We start from the raw sequence: 15,122 nt of genomic DNA, 5'->3' as shown, positions 1-15,122 counted from the left end.
CTATTGTTGGGAAAGCTAAATGAAGGACTCGTGACAGTCACAACTCATCCATATGATACATATCATCATAGTCTTGTGCCCAGACGGTCGCAAGGTTTGTCCCACTGACACAGCTCAAGGACATCATCTCGGGCTCAACATGAGAGACGATCCAGTGAATCATGTCCGTGCTTGGGAACGTGGGGTATCTGTATCCAATCTGGTACAAGCTGGACTTGTGAATCTTCATGTACACCTAATGGTCTTCGAGGTCTTCCCCAAAAGTTCCTGCAAATGTTTCATTAACCTCTTACTACTTTAGTTTTATGTCGTTGTCTAGACACAAATTCGTATCTTCATAGATCAACAGACTAGAGGACACCTGCTCAACTGCTGCTCCAATTGCAATCCATTAGTTTCTTATAATCCTATCCTCTTGGAAGCCATTGATATAGATGAACAACTGAAATATCTAGACACAAGCAACATGAATTACAAGAAATTTGTCAGTGAAAACAAAGCAAATCCGGGGAATGACACAACACATACCTGCGGATCTAATGATTGCACAATTTCTTCTAGGAGGCTGGGTGATTGGGTTCCAGAACTATTAAAAAGATATTATGGGCTATCTAGGAGGTAGGTCTATCTGTTGGATCTATGAAATGTGCAATCCATACTAGTTGTTGGCTGTTGGGATTGTGCAATACGAAATTCCAACTAGGAAGGATTGCGAGTCCAGGGACTGCATTGCGTAGTTTCTTGGGCCAATACTCACTATCCTCCAAAAATGCACAAAATAGTCTTGGAGGCCAATGCTAGGTAGAAATGCGCATTTCTGGCCTTGATGAAGGTAGAGTCCGGGCCAAGGTTAGCTTGACTCGCCGATGGGCAAATGAAAGAAGATAAGATAGTGAATGCATGGTGGAACTAAGTGATAGCATAATTGATTGATAGTGCATGAAAAACATGAATGAAATATTCAAAAAACATATCAACATTCATGTGGGTGAGGTAATTCACTGGTTTGGCAAACATTCGTGCAAAATAGTTTCATGCATACGATAGCAATGAGATAGAAACAAAAACTATAACAAAGCTAGGACAAGCTAGTATACATGTAAATGATAGAAAGCATTCAAATAAATCAAGCAAACAACACTCAGACAAGAGAATAGACAAAAAGCGATAGAAATGATGAAAATGACAAGTTGAGGCCACTTATCAGTGAATAGCTGAGCCAGATGTTTCGAAGAGTCTTGGATGTGTTGTGGGATGTCAGAGCTCCAATATTGATGTGGATGAATGAGCTCTGATGCATCAAATAAATAAGTTTGGTCTCATGATGCACATGCCACAAATATAGGAAAAGGTGACACTTAGAGGGAATTTTCTAAAACAACCATGCATGTAACCCTTGGCTGCTAAAAATAGCTCCACGAATCATGGCATGCCTTTTCCATGTTAGTTCTCACTATTCTGGGAAGAGAAAGTCATGCATGCATGCAAGTCAATTTTCCTTGGTCTCGGGAGGAACTGGTCAACCAGACTGCTCATGCAAGCATTTGCTCAACTTCTTGGGAAAAAATGCACATTTTTTTCTAGGAGCTGGGCTAACTACCTAGGAGGTTTGCACAATTTCTGGGAAGAGCAGCTAATTTCTACCCAGATTTGTGCAAATTCTAGGTTGAGTAGCCCTGGCAAGGAAAATTTTGTAAATCCTGTTGGAAGTGTTGATTGGCATGATTGCGTAATCTTGGAGCTCAGCAGACTTCTAGACAGGATTGCATAATTTCTAGAGGGAAGACTGCTTGCTCTCCAGAAATGCATAATTTTCTATCGGAATCTTCTCAGCCTATAGCTGGACCAAGTTCGGGTGAAAAACCTGTGAGGGGAATGGACCAAATTATGATCGACAGACTACCTTTGTGAGAGGAAAAAACTCAAGCTTTAGTACTTGACGATGCAAGGCAAGATTCTATGAGAGGATGGTAGGGAGGCTCCAAAACAAGTTAAGGAAAAATTTTGGAGGGTGGTTGTAGTCGCTACAACACTTGGCGACACACTGGTAGAACTCCAGCTCTCTGAATGGTCCTTGTTCTTGAAAAGCAAGTCTAACACCTCCGGAAGTATTGTTTAGCTCTCAGATCATCTTGGTTTCACACTATATTGATTGTATGATGTAGCATCTACCAAACCCTTGGTCGATTAACACACATTCCAAGCCAAGGCAACATAATTTTTTCGAATGGGCTTGAGGGGTATATAAGTGCGTAAGAAATATAGTCCTCAAAATCTTAATTTCATGTCCAGTGTTTCTCCACTGCTAGTAGGCCTGGACAGTACCCCGGTGGAGTCACATAGGAACACAAGCATGGATCTGTTTCCAGCAAGCCTGATCAGTACCCCGATGGAGTTACTTGCATCACCTAACTACATAGGAAGCCTTTCTCTTCTTTCACCTTATTCATTTTTCATTTTGAATTTTTTGACTTTTCATTTGTTCACTTTTCATTTTTTCAACTCTGCATAACACTTATTCATTTTAGATGTGAAAGAGGGATCCCGACTTATCGAAAGCAGAAGAGGTTCTTCCAGCAGAGAAGTAGTTTATTTTATCTCTAACATTCTTATTAAGGTTTTCCCCCTCACCTTACTCTACTTGACTGAGCCAACAAGGGTTAACCTAAAAACAACCGACTAGAGAAGGTGACACTAGTTAGTGTGCAAGCGTTGTGTTTTCACCAAAGTTCAATTCGAACAGTACGTATTTTCGTTCGACATATCATGGATTGAAAATAAAAAGCTCATCATATAGAGGCAATATGACAGATAACCAAGTAGCGATAGTTGTACAAGCCCTCTTGTACTTCACCCATCTCGTTTCAAGAGTCATAAATGGTTTCATGCAAAACTATCCTATGAAAAAAACAAGCGAACTAACAAACAAGTGAACTAACTCAACAAATCAAAGAAAGAGTAGAAGAAAAAGTGAAAGAAAAGAAAGTAAGAAAACAAGAAAGCAAACAAACAAGCAAACAAGGCGAATAAGAAAACAAGCATGCAAGCCAACTGATTGAAAGCAAACACTACACCTACTCCTACACTAATGGTGCATGGGCCTGATCACGTGAAGCGATATTTCCAACGTAGCTACTAGCACATTGGTTGACCCATGTTAGTGAAGGCATGGTGCACGAGAAACCCAGTTGTGTGAACCAGCAAGAAAGAAAGATATAAAAATGAATACAACCACACTTCGTGTTTGACAACGCCCAAAGGACATAAATGTGTACATGCATGACAAGCAGTCTGTGGAATTATCATGGTGCCATTTGATGCTACGTGAAACATTGAAGCACAAACACACTCTTGACTGTGACATGCAATAAAACTAAAGAAACAAAGATAACTTGCGTCACGCATGACTGCTTGCAATGTAATATTCCTCCAATGCATGAGCAATGGGATCATGCATTTCGAGTGGAGGAAGTGTGATCTATGTGTGAGATGGATCTTCAATGCATACAAATGAGTGATGAGGAGCCTTGGGTGATTCAACAATTTCATGATTGGAAGTGAGACTAACCCCAAGAGAGCGAGGGCCTGACATAACCATTAGCTTAGGCTGAAGTGCCTCAACAGTCTTGGGTGTTTTAACTTCATCATCAAATAGATCATCATAAATTGGTGGCTCCAAAATATCAACTAAAATAGATTCATGATCATGATCAAATATGGAAACAAATGGATCACGACTACCATGATCAGAAAATCAATGATTTCATCGACATCCTCATGATCAGATGAATCAAATAGAGGGTAGATGAAAAGCAAACAAACTCATCCTCTATGTCTCTAGAAAACACAGATGAAAGATTAAGTGGATTTTCAACTAATAACTTATCCTCTCCGGTGTTGAATGATGGACCATCATCCAGTGAGTCCTACGAGTGATCAACAATGGGTGCATTCGTGGATGAAGACACACATGCGAAATCATAGATGGCAGGTTCACCAAAGATGTTACGAAAGAATGGAGTGGACTCAGACAGAAGGGAGTCATCCTTCGCCGAGCGTTGATGCTCAAGCTCCCACTCATACTCTTCATGAATGACAGTGCATGTTGGTTGTGCAACACCAACTCCATCAATGTGTTGTTCCTCATTCACAACAAGTGAAGAGTCTATAATGGCCAAACACAAGAGAGCATCATCTAGAGGAACACCCAAGTGCGAAGACAGAGGTCGTAGAACATAATGCATATGAGAACTTAAAGGACTCACAACCAAAAATATGAAAAAATTGAGTGAAGTGATGTTTAGAGAATGTGAAAGATGAACAAGTGTGTGAACATGATCTTCAACATCAATTGGCAGTGGTGGAGCTATTGAATGAGAGGAAGACGGATAGTTAGCTGAGACCGTGACCAAATCCACGTGAGATTGTGCAGCTCCGTCAATGAAGAATGTTGATCGAGGCTTCATCTCAAACTTCTTCTTGGGATGGGTAGATTTCTTAAGGCAATACTTGAATCGGTCCCAAAGATAAGAAAAATTCATCTGGCTCCTCAAAGATTGAAACTGCAAGTCACGGAAGCACTGCCAAAATCAATAACTGATTCATGTGGAGCCCTCCATTGCTCTATCAGTTTTCGGTCAAGATGGTATGGATCAAATGATAAAGCATGTCATCAATGAGGTCACATAAGTGCTCAAGTGAGTGCACGGTGTCAGTCGGTAGGCTGAGAAACCAACAATGTGGATATCTGCGAAGTGTGTGTGCAAGCAGGAAGCTGGCATGTTCTTCAGAACACCCATCTTCCTCATCAAGCATGGATATAAATTCATGTAAGTACTCAGGCTAGGCCACTTTGCCTTCACCATCATACATGAAAGTGGACAAGAGATCGAAAAACTTGCTCGTGATGGATACATATTCACGATTCGAAAAAAATCGCGGAGGGAGAAGAGTGCAAGAATCCATGAAAGGTATGCAAAGGTTCAAAACCAGATGAGAGGGCACAACTTGTCATCAGTCCCTCCTTCTAGCACCAGAAATGTTGATGGTGCTGGACCTGCCAACATGTCAAGGGGATCTCCCCAGTAAGAAGTCCCTATTGGACCTCAGACCATTTGGTATGGGAGTCCCAACAATGGGTCATATGCTAATTACTTGACCGTGATGTCGTATAGAGGCAAGTAAGATATCTCTATCAGTAGCAAGGGTGTGACCACTGCAGTGAGTCAAGGAAGGTCCATGATAGGTTCTAACATAGGTAAGTTTATATGAGTGTGCCGCTTGGAAACCTGTAACAGTACTTAGTTGGGAAGGGAACACATGAGAAAAGATGCATCATGAGCTGGAAAGTAGGTCAGCCGCAATCCAAAGTGATGGTTAAACAAGCAACACATCTGCAATAAGATTCATATAATTTCATACAAATTATTTCATACACAAATACGTAAGTTAAGCAACCTACATTAATAAACCGACTGGAACAGTCCAACTACAATAACAACATATTCATGAAAAAATGTTGGCTCTTATTATATAAATAAGTGTAAGTTCCAATCATACAATACATCCATGTAAACTTGCTAGAACAAACAGTGGAACGTTACGGCCACATCTGCCTGCTCCTCCAAAAAAGATGAACTAGCTCCATGCAGTGGAGAAGCCAAGGCACATTACATTAGTGTCCAAGATCTTTGTAAGATAGTCTTATCAAAAGCTTGGCTGACCAAAAGCCTATACAATGAGTTATGAGGGACTATTTATAATAAAGGGTGGGGTGACCCCTGACATTCCCCTTTGTGACCATTCAACTACCATCATCACTCTTCACCTGCTCTATGATTGTTACATCCAGTATTGACGCTTGAATTACACTTGACATGACTCAACATTACAATGCACATGTACCCATGTGAACAATGGCTTGAGAAAGCCAAACTAGACATCATTTTGACTTAGACAACTGTAGAAGTCCAACTGCTTGACATCCTCATGCTGATCAATAGTAGCATATTGATGCCAAGATCTGTAGTCCTTGATATTTTCCGTGTGTTCTACTGTGACATCTTTATCGGACCTGAACCTTGCCTCCATAGCATTTGGGTACAATGCTCGGGCTCCTCTTTCTAACTCATCTGAAAGTATGTGCATCATTATCTTCAATGTGGTTGGATCAGCAACATACTTGCGCATGATGTCTACACTGGTAGGCAAGTCTTAGCTGGTGGCGATGTGCATCAACTTGTCAAAGTACGAGTCAAGCTCTTTTCAAACTTGCTTCTTTGTCTGCATTTGGGTGAGAGTCCCAAATGATGGGATCGCATGTGTGCGCACCACAACATCCATGCTCTTGAATACTCATGCATGGGAATCATGTATGCTAATGATGAGTTGTGAGAGGTCCTCATAGTTCCGGATCTGACTCCGGATACATGCTTGTAGCTCGACCACATTGAACCTTATCATATTTGGCAAGTAAAGTGGAGTTCCCTTGTAATTCATCATCCATATTTGCATGTTATCAATAGCAGCATGTATCTTCGTCAAGATATATGCTCTTCTAGCACACCGCTACTACCACCCATTGATATGTACGACTGCCTTGTGCATGGTACCAAACTTGGAGTACAATGCTCGCATAAATGTGTCAAGCGACAGTGCTTCATCTAGTGTTACCTTCTTCAGTTCAACTTGGGTGGACATTGTCATCAAGTCTCCTAATTTCTTGGCCACCTATAGTTCCTTCGTTATTCACTCATTCTTAGCTAAGAAATATAACATTGGAGCTAGTGGATTTGGCATAGACTCTGGTTGCATCAGCCAAAGCATCTAGTTGCTTTTGCACATCAGTCATGATCACTCATTCTTCAACTTGCATAGGAGATGTTTGATCTTCTAGAGTTGGTACCTTGTGAGACTGCACAACTTTGTGATGAGATTCGTCAAAAGAGATGTTGTGCATATCTCCTTTTAGTTGACCACCAACGATATTAGTGCCTCCTTGGTCATTCAAGACTTGCTCATCATTTGGATGCATTGAAGCGGGTGAGTCAATCTCTTTGTGGTGAGGCATGAGGTCGGTGTCCTATTCCAACTCCTGCTACTCCATGTCTGCATCCAACTATTGAAGTGTTTGTTCTATCTAATGAAAGAAGTCTCGCTCCTACAATGGTTCACCCTCTTCGTCTGATGCCAACTGTTCAGATGAATCAACTACTTGTATGGGTGCTGCTTCGTCTGTCTACACATGTTGCACCCCCTACTATATCTTTTGTTGTTGTGCTTCCTTCTCTTATTTGCGCAACTCTTTTTCTTTTTAGAGTTTCTCCCTCAGCTCATGCAACTCCTCTACTTCTTCCATTCTCTTCTTATCCCTCTTCTTTCGTGCGATTCACTTATCGCGCTACTGCCTCTTTGCATGCATAGCCATAGTTTCTTGTTTTACAAGTGGATCTTCTTGAAACTTACAACTTCTCTCGTCCTCCATGCGATCGATAATATTCCGCTTCCCTTTGTCATGCACATGTATGCTTGGCTCTGATGCCTCTGTTGTTGCTACTGCTGGTGCCACTACTGGTGCTCTTTATGATGTTGCTTCATGTTGCTTCGCTAACCACTCCAAAATGAAGTCGACCTGTTCATTGGGTCGGGAGGAACTGTAGCAATACCTCCATGAGTCATCCTCAGCCCAATCAAATGCCACATAGATCTAGTTGAATTGAACTCTCGTGTAGTGATCCTTCAAAATGTAATGTGGGTCATATGAATTGAAGCTTCGGAGGTCGAACAGGTACTTCTTCATTTGTCTTGCTTCAACATCTTCTTGCTTTATACTCTAGATTTCATATAACCCAATCTACAATAGAAGAGAGGGCCAATGTGTCTTCTTATTCCGCTACAACCTAGCTATAAAACCTGTTGAGATGTGATATTCTGATTCCAACATGACAAGTACATTGAAGGAAAAAATAGATAGAACATGTGTAGGATTTTCTGCACTAAACATTCAGATGAAAGTGTCGGACGGTGAGGCATACCAATCTGCAATGCCTAACAATGCCTCCATTACTTCCTTTGACATGCAGGGTGGATCTTGTTCAAATATCATCCTGTACATTGTGGTGACAAAATGGTCAAACAATAGTGTTATTACCCCTCTTAAGCTGCATTCGAATGACGACTTGAAATATGTGTTCACAACAGTCTTTGTCGGTCACCATGCCCACTACAAGCTCAAGAACTCATTTCAGGCATATAATGCATCTAGAATGTTGGCAGACATGTAAATCTCTGCATGCATACCTTCAGGTGACTTTCGAGCTTCGTGACTTATTCCTTCAGCTGATGAGCTAGTATGCCAGACCAGTTACATGGTTTTCCTTCTCTATCTAGTTGGTCCAATACGATCACCCAACTTTGAGGAAAGGTTTTAGTGCTTGCTTTGCCACACAGTCACCATGCGAATATGACTGAGTATTGGTACACCTTCCTCAATATCTTTGTCTTGTAGATCTAGTTAGGTGTCATCCTGAATCGATATGGATTCTTTACCCAATCCTTTATAATGCCTCTCGAGTTAGTTGTGATGTCAGGCAAGCTGAATGGAGGACTCATGACAATCACGGCTCATCCATCTAATAAATCTCATCATAATGTTGTGCCCAGAAGGTGCTTCGTCCCACTGATACTATGGAAGGTCATCATCTCAGGGTCAATGTGAGAGACGATCTAGTGAATCATGTCTGCGCATAGGAACTTGGGGTATCTACATGCAATCTGGTACAAGACAGACTTGTGAATGTTCACGCAAACATGAAGGTCTTCAAGCGCTTCCCCAAAAGTGCCTGAAAATGTTTCATTAACCTCTTGCCACTTCAGTTTGATGTCCTTGTCTAGATACAACGTCGTATCTCCATAGATCGGCAAACTAGAGGACACCTACTCAACTGTTTCTCCTGCTGCAATTCCATTAGTGTCCTATGAGCCTGTCCCCTTGGAAACCAGTGAGACAGATGAACACTTGAAATATTTGGAAACAAGCAACATTAATGGAAAGAAACTAATCAGCAAGATTGCGCAATTTCTTCTAGGAGGCTGGGTGACTGGCTGCAAGAACTACACAAAAGGAAGTCTGGGCTATCTGGGAGGTAGGAATGGTTGTTGGATCTATGAAATGCACAATTCAGACTGGCTTCTGGTTGTTGGGATTGCGCAATGCATAATTCCAGCTAGGAAGGTTGTAGGCCCAGGGACTGCATTGTGCAATTTCCTTGGCTAACAGTCACCATCCTCCAGAAATGCAAAAAATAGTCCTTGGGGCCATTTCTGGGCAAAAATTTACATTTCTGGATAGGAAGGCGGAGCCTTCCTTCCCCAGATTGCGTAATGCAACCTTGGTTAAGGAAACGTCTGGGCCAAGGTTGGCCTGACTCACCGATAGACAATTGAAAGCAAATAAGACAGTGAATGCATGGTGACATTAAATGATAGAAGAAGTGATTGATAGTGCATGAAAAACATGAATGAAAGATTTAGAAAACAACTCAACATGCATATGGGTGAGGCAATTCGCTGGTTTAGTGAACGTCTGTGCAAAATAATTTCATGCATGCGACAACTGTGAGATAACAACGAAAACTAAAACAGAGCTAGGAAAAGCTAGTATACATGTAAATGACAGAAAGTGTTGAAATAAATCAAGAAAACAACACTCACACAAGAAAATACACAAAAAGCAACAGAAATGCTGAAAAAATCAAGTTGAGGCCACTTACCCATGAATAACTGAGATATATGTGCCAAAGAGTCTTACATGTGCTGTGGGATGTCAAATCTCAAAGGTCGATGTGAATGAATGAGCTCTGATGTGTCGAGTAAATAAGTTTGGTCTCATGATGCACATGCCACAGATATAGGAAAAAGCAACCTTTGGAGGGAAGTTTCTAAAACAACCTTGCATGTAACTCTCGGCTGCTAAAAATAGCTCCCTAAATCATGGAATGACTTTTGCATGTTGCCTCTTTCTATTCCAGGATTAGCAATTCATGCATGCATACAAGTCAAGTTTCCTTGGTCCCAGGTGGAACTAGTCAATCAGATTTCTCATGCATGCAGTTGCTCAACTACTTGGGAAAAAATGCACATTTCTATCTCGGAGCTAGGCTGACTACCCAGGAGGTTTGCGTAATTTCTGGGCAGAGCAACTGATTGCTGCCTAGATTTACGTAAATTCCAGGCTGAGCAGCCATGCTAGGGAATATTGTGCAAATCCTGCTAGGAGTGTTGATTGGTAGGATTACAGAATTTCTGGAGGGAAGGTTGGTTGCATCCAGAAATGTGTAAATTTCTAGGGGAAGCTTCTTAGTTTACAATTGGACTAAGCCTAGGTGAACAGTCTCTGAGGGAGATGGATAAAACTTTGATCGACATGCTGCATTTATTCGAGGAAAACATTGAAGCTTGAGTACTTGAAGAAGCAAGACAGGGTGTTGTGAAAGGTCGGTAGGGAGGCTCCAAAATAGGCTAAGGCAAAATTTTGGAGGGTGGTTGTAGCCGCTACAACAAGAGGATTATTATCCATTGATCTGTGATTGTTGATTCGGGCTAATTAAATCTATGGCATTGATCTAGGTTGTTGTATATCACAATCACATTAGGGAGAGGGAACTTTTACCATGTTTCATAGTGTTTTTCTAACGGGTTGGACCCGAAACTTTAACAAACATAGTCTATAAAACATCATGTCTGGAAGGGTGATTTGCCACATTGCTGTCACAGATTAGAGGAGGGGCTTTAACACTGGTTTTTTCATGTTTTTTCGATATGCAGGACTTGAAATCTTAGAAACCACAATCCATAACTTTTCGGGTCCATCGCAATCGCAACTCGAAAAGGGTTTCAGCAGAGGAGGGACTTAAGACTCATGTGATCCTTGATTGTGATATCACAATCAGTGGGGGGGAATGTGTGATATGCAATATCAGCAAAGGGAGAATGAACTTTGTGATATCACAATCACAATTGGAAAGGGGAGAGCTTATCACATTCATAGGCGGAGGAGGGTGATAGGCGACTATTTTATTGTTTCATGTGATATGTGATAGCGGGATGATTCTTGTATAACTTTGCGAATTGTGATTGCACAATCGCAATGTAAAGGGGTAGTATGGTAGGGAAAAGGGTTGATTATTATTTCAATTTATGATAACACGTGGCTTGTGGGTCCCGGTCCCATGGGAAATAATGAAGGTTTCGATGCTTGGGACTTTATATATATGTGATGCAATATATATAAAACAAATGGAAACACAACTAGAGTTGGACTATTATCAAAGAATGGGAATGTGGCTAGAGGGATATACAAAGGGATTTTGGGATAACGCTAGAGTTAAAAATGATTTTTCCCAAGGGAAAAATGGGTTTTGGCTAGGATTTAAGGATTTTCCCAAGGAAAAAGGGGCTTTTGATGGAATGAGGGGATTTTATGAGGGAGGTTGAGGGAGGTATATGAAGTATGAATGAGGATGTTGAAACAAGTTGAAATCCCCTTGAACATTTTTTCCCCTAATTACTACTCCCATGATGATGATCTAGGTGATGTCATGACTCTTTTTGACCATTTTGATGATTTGACCTTAATAATGACACCTAATGGATTATGAGACTGATGATTTGGACTTTGAACCTTGCAGTAGGACTGACCATGAGATGATGACTGAGATGGTGATCAAGACACTTTACTGATGACTCATCATAATGAGTGATGATACGACCAAAATGGCAACTTGACCATGAAATGTAGGGAGTAGTAACATGCCTAGACATACTAACCAGTGACCAAATTTTTATTTCAAAAACCTATTGAAACTAAAAGAAATTGAGTTAGGAGCCTACAAAAACTTTGAAAGAGTACATTTGATCATTTGTGACTCGCAAGACTGACAGACACTAACATAACCATCTATCCAATAATCATTATTTCATTCATTACCTTTTTGGGCAATGACTATGTATATGTGCCTTTTAAAATATGGAGTGCCAACATTTGAGTCCACTAAATAAAAAAATAATACTAAAATCATTCTAGTTAATAAAATTCAATAGAATAATCAAGAAACGCGGTTATACAAAATCAAAGATGTTATCATAGTCTAGTTAAATAATTGATTGGTACTCCTTCAAATATGATATAATAATTTTATAGTTATATGTTGAAAAAAAGGAGAGAATTTCAACCGAAGCCATGGACTTTGAATTGTCCCAATTACCACAAACACATGCAACATAGAAGCAAGAAAGTTTTCTCATCCACTTTTGAAGTATAACCTTATCTAATACTCAAACTAAATAAAAGTCGATAGTTTGTATAAAAATTTTCCTATTGTTGGGTATACTCGTACGACATAATAATTTAATTTTCATAATGGATACAATTGTGATATTTTGACGAACTCGATGCAACATACACAAAAAAAAAAGAATTTTCTCTTGTCACAGTCACTAGTATGTAATCTAGCCTACTTAGCATAAAAAGGAAATGAAACAATTTCAATAACACATTAGACATAAAGAAAAAGGAATAAAAACTATTAAATATCCCTTCCTTGGTTGTTGGAACGTCACATGGTAGATCCCTTGGTAATTATTCCCATGATTCCCACGACTCATCTCTATTTACCAAGTAAAATCAATAATGGGTGATTCCATAACACCCTGGTTGTGTAGAACACTTATGAAAAACTTGAAATAGAAAGTGACAAACACAAGACTAAGGTCAGTGTCTTGGGTTTTGTTTTCAAATACTAACACTAATGCATCTACTCTCATGGTATGTTATAATTGTACTGTTATCCATGTTTTTCTCCCTATCCCCACTAATTTCCTTTTACACTTACATGCCGGAAGTTGCATTATTAGATAAAATTTCCTCAAGGATTTGGGAAGGCTTATTTAGTATGATAAATGAAATCGATAGAAGCTCCACTACATTCCTAATGTTCCAATTAGGATAACTTAATAGGGAAATTTTATATGTAACCATCCATCCTATTTTAGCCCGGTCTCATGCTTCAGATATCTTTATAAATTATTATTATTCATGAAGGCATGACTTATAACATTGTTACATGCATCTAATACCCTTGAGATGAGGTTATGTTGATTATTTATTGACTATAGATAAGGAAATATATGTATACATATACAAGGGTTTTTTATGTATGTTTATCTCTCAATGAATGGTTGGCATCATAGCCTTTTATCATCTTAATGGTTTACTTGGATGATGGTTAAGTGCTACTATGCGCCCACTTGAAAATAAACAACCGAACCTACTAAAACATAAGTCCTTACCATGAGAGTGCATGTGATGACTCCTCATTGGTTCTATCCCTAAAATTAAAGTGATCGCACATGCCTTGCACTCATGAATCAGATCGATGGTCAAGATAATGTGGTTCATATCCAATGGCAAAGACATTCTAGGTTTTCCCCTAACCCTAGTCTTGTTTCCAAAAATCCATTTCCTTTTCATACTGACTTGGTTGTGCTGTAGAGCACCGCAACAATGAAATATGTTTTTTTTACTACATCTTTTAGGGTTATAGATGATGTATGCTACCTTTTAGGCCTAAAGGAATGTTGTTTAAGAACTTATTACTCACCAGAATTGTTATTCCACATTCAAGTAGGAATTAAGATTGTTCCCTACCTTCTTTCCTTAAATTTGTGGTTTTTGTGTTTCATGCCTTGCTTTAGTTAAACTTTTATTAGTGTTAACTTTATTTATTTCTTGTCTCCCCTCTAACTAGATTGGTTCTTATATTCTACTCCCCTCTTTTCATGAGGTTTGCCTAGGTTACCCAAGGTTTACATTTTTTGATATACGAAGCTAACTGAAGGTATTCTTTAATTACACCAACCAAAGTGCTCTCTCTCTCTATATGTGTGTGTGTGTGTGTGTGTGTGTGTGTGTGTGTGTGTGTGTGTGTATTCTAAGAAAACACCTTATTATGATGGCAAGAATCATGATTTTGGTGGATTGAAAATTGACCCTATCGATTACATACTAGTGAGTGTGACTATAGGATAATAGTTAGAGTATGCATCTAGATGATAATATGTAAAACTAAGTGCATACATTTAAATGAATTCAAACCTATAATAAGACATGAACACAATTTCATCTACCCAAAATTTCTAATTGGGAAATCTTTAGGACTAAACATGTTCCACTTGATCATGAATTGCCTCCAGTAGTTCCCCGCAAGGTAACAACTTCTTCTCACCAGGAATCAACCCCCCATTGATTATTAGGTGGTTCATTTTATAGATTTTCTTCCTAGTAGATTTTAGAAACATCCTTCTTTAAGGTCTTCCAACCTTTTGCCTAGGCCTTTTATTTTTAGTATTCTTAAAAAAATCCTTTTCTTTTTCTTTAATGCACACCTTTCTCTCTCATGGTGCTTTATTCCACCTCACATAGTATTTTTATCCAACTAAGTGATTAACATAATACCTCTCTCGCATTATGTTAATTTAATTTATGCTAGGGATTTTTAGGATGCTTTTAGGGAAAGTCCATCATGTGGACTTGACCACCAACAACTTTTGTAAGTTAGAAAGAAGTCTTCTAACTCTAGTTCTCTTTCCTAAATATTTCCAAGCAATTTATTTATTAAATAATTTATTGATAAAATAATTATATCATCACATAACTCTCATCATGGCTTCTATCGCCATTACATTCAATAATAGTTCAATGTCTAAAAATAGTAATTTTTTAAAAAACAGATCCATAGGGGTATTAGATCAATGCTTGGCCTATATAGGCATGATCTAGAAATATATTAATGGCCACCTTCTTATTCTAGTAGGACCTGAAACTTATTTTCCTTTCAATTTACTCTTTTCCAACATAGTTTCCTATTTCAATAGTTTTCTATTTTTGGAAGTTTTTCGGGCCATAAACTTCTGGAGCCATTTTGAGGCCCTAAACATTGTTTCTTTGGGGAAATAGGAAAACTTACACCTTTATATATATTTTTAATTAAAATTTGTATTCCTCAAATAGACATTTCTAGCGGGCTATCGTGTGTACCAAACGAATATTTTATGCCAATGTTATG

Source organism: Pinus tabuliformis, chromosome 6, assembly GCF_031772625.1.
Source record: "Pinus tabuliformis cultivar Carrire ecotype Pingquan chromosome 6, CPIR1, whole genome shotgun sequence".
Classification (NCBI taxonomy): Eukaryota; Viridiplantae; Streptophyta; class Pinopsida; order Pinales; family Pinaceae; genus Pinus; species Pinus tabuliformis.
The sequence above is the reverse complement of the archived record's forward strand: the minus strand, read 5'-3'. Positions refer to the sequence as shown.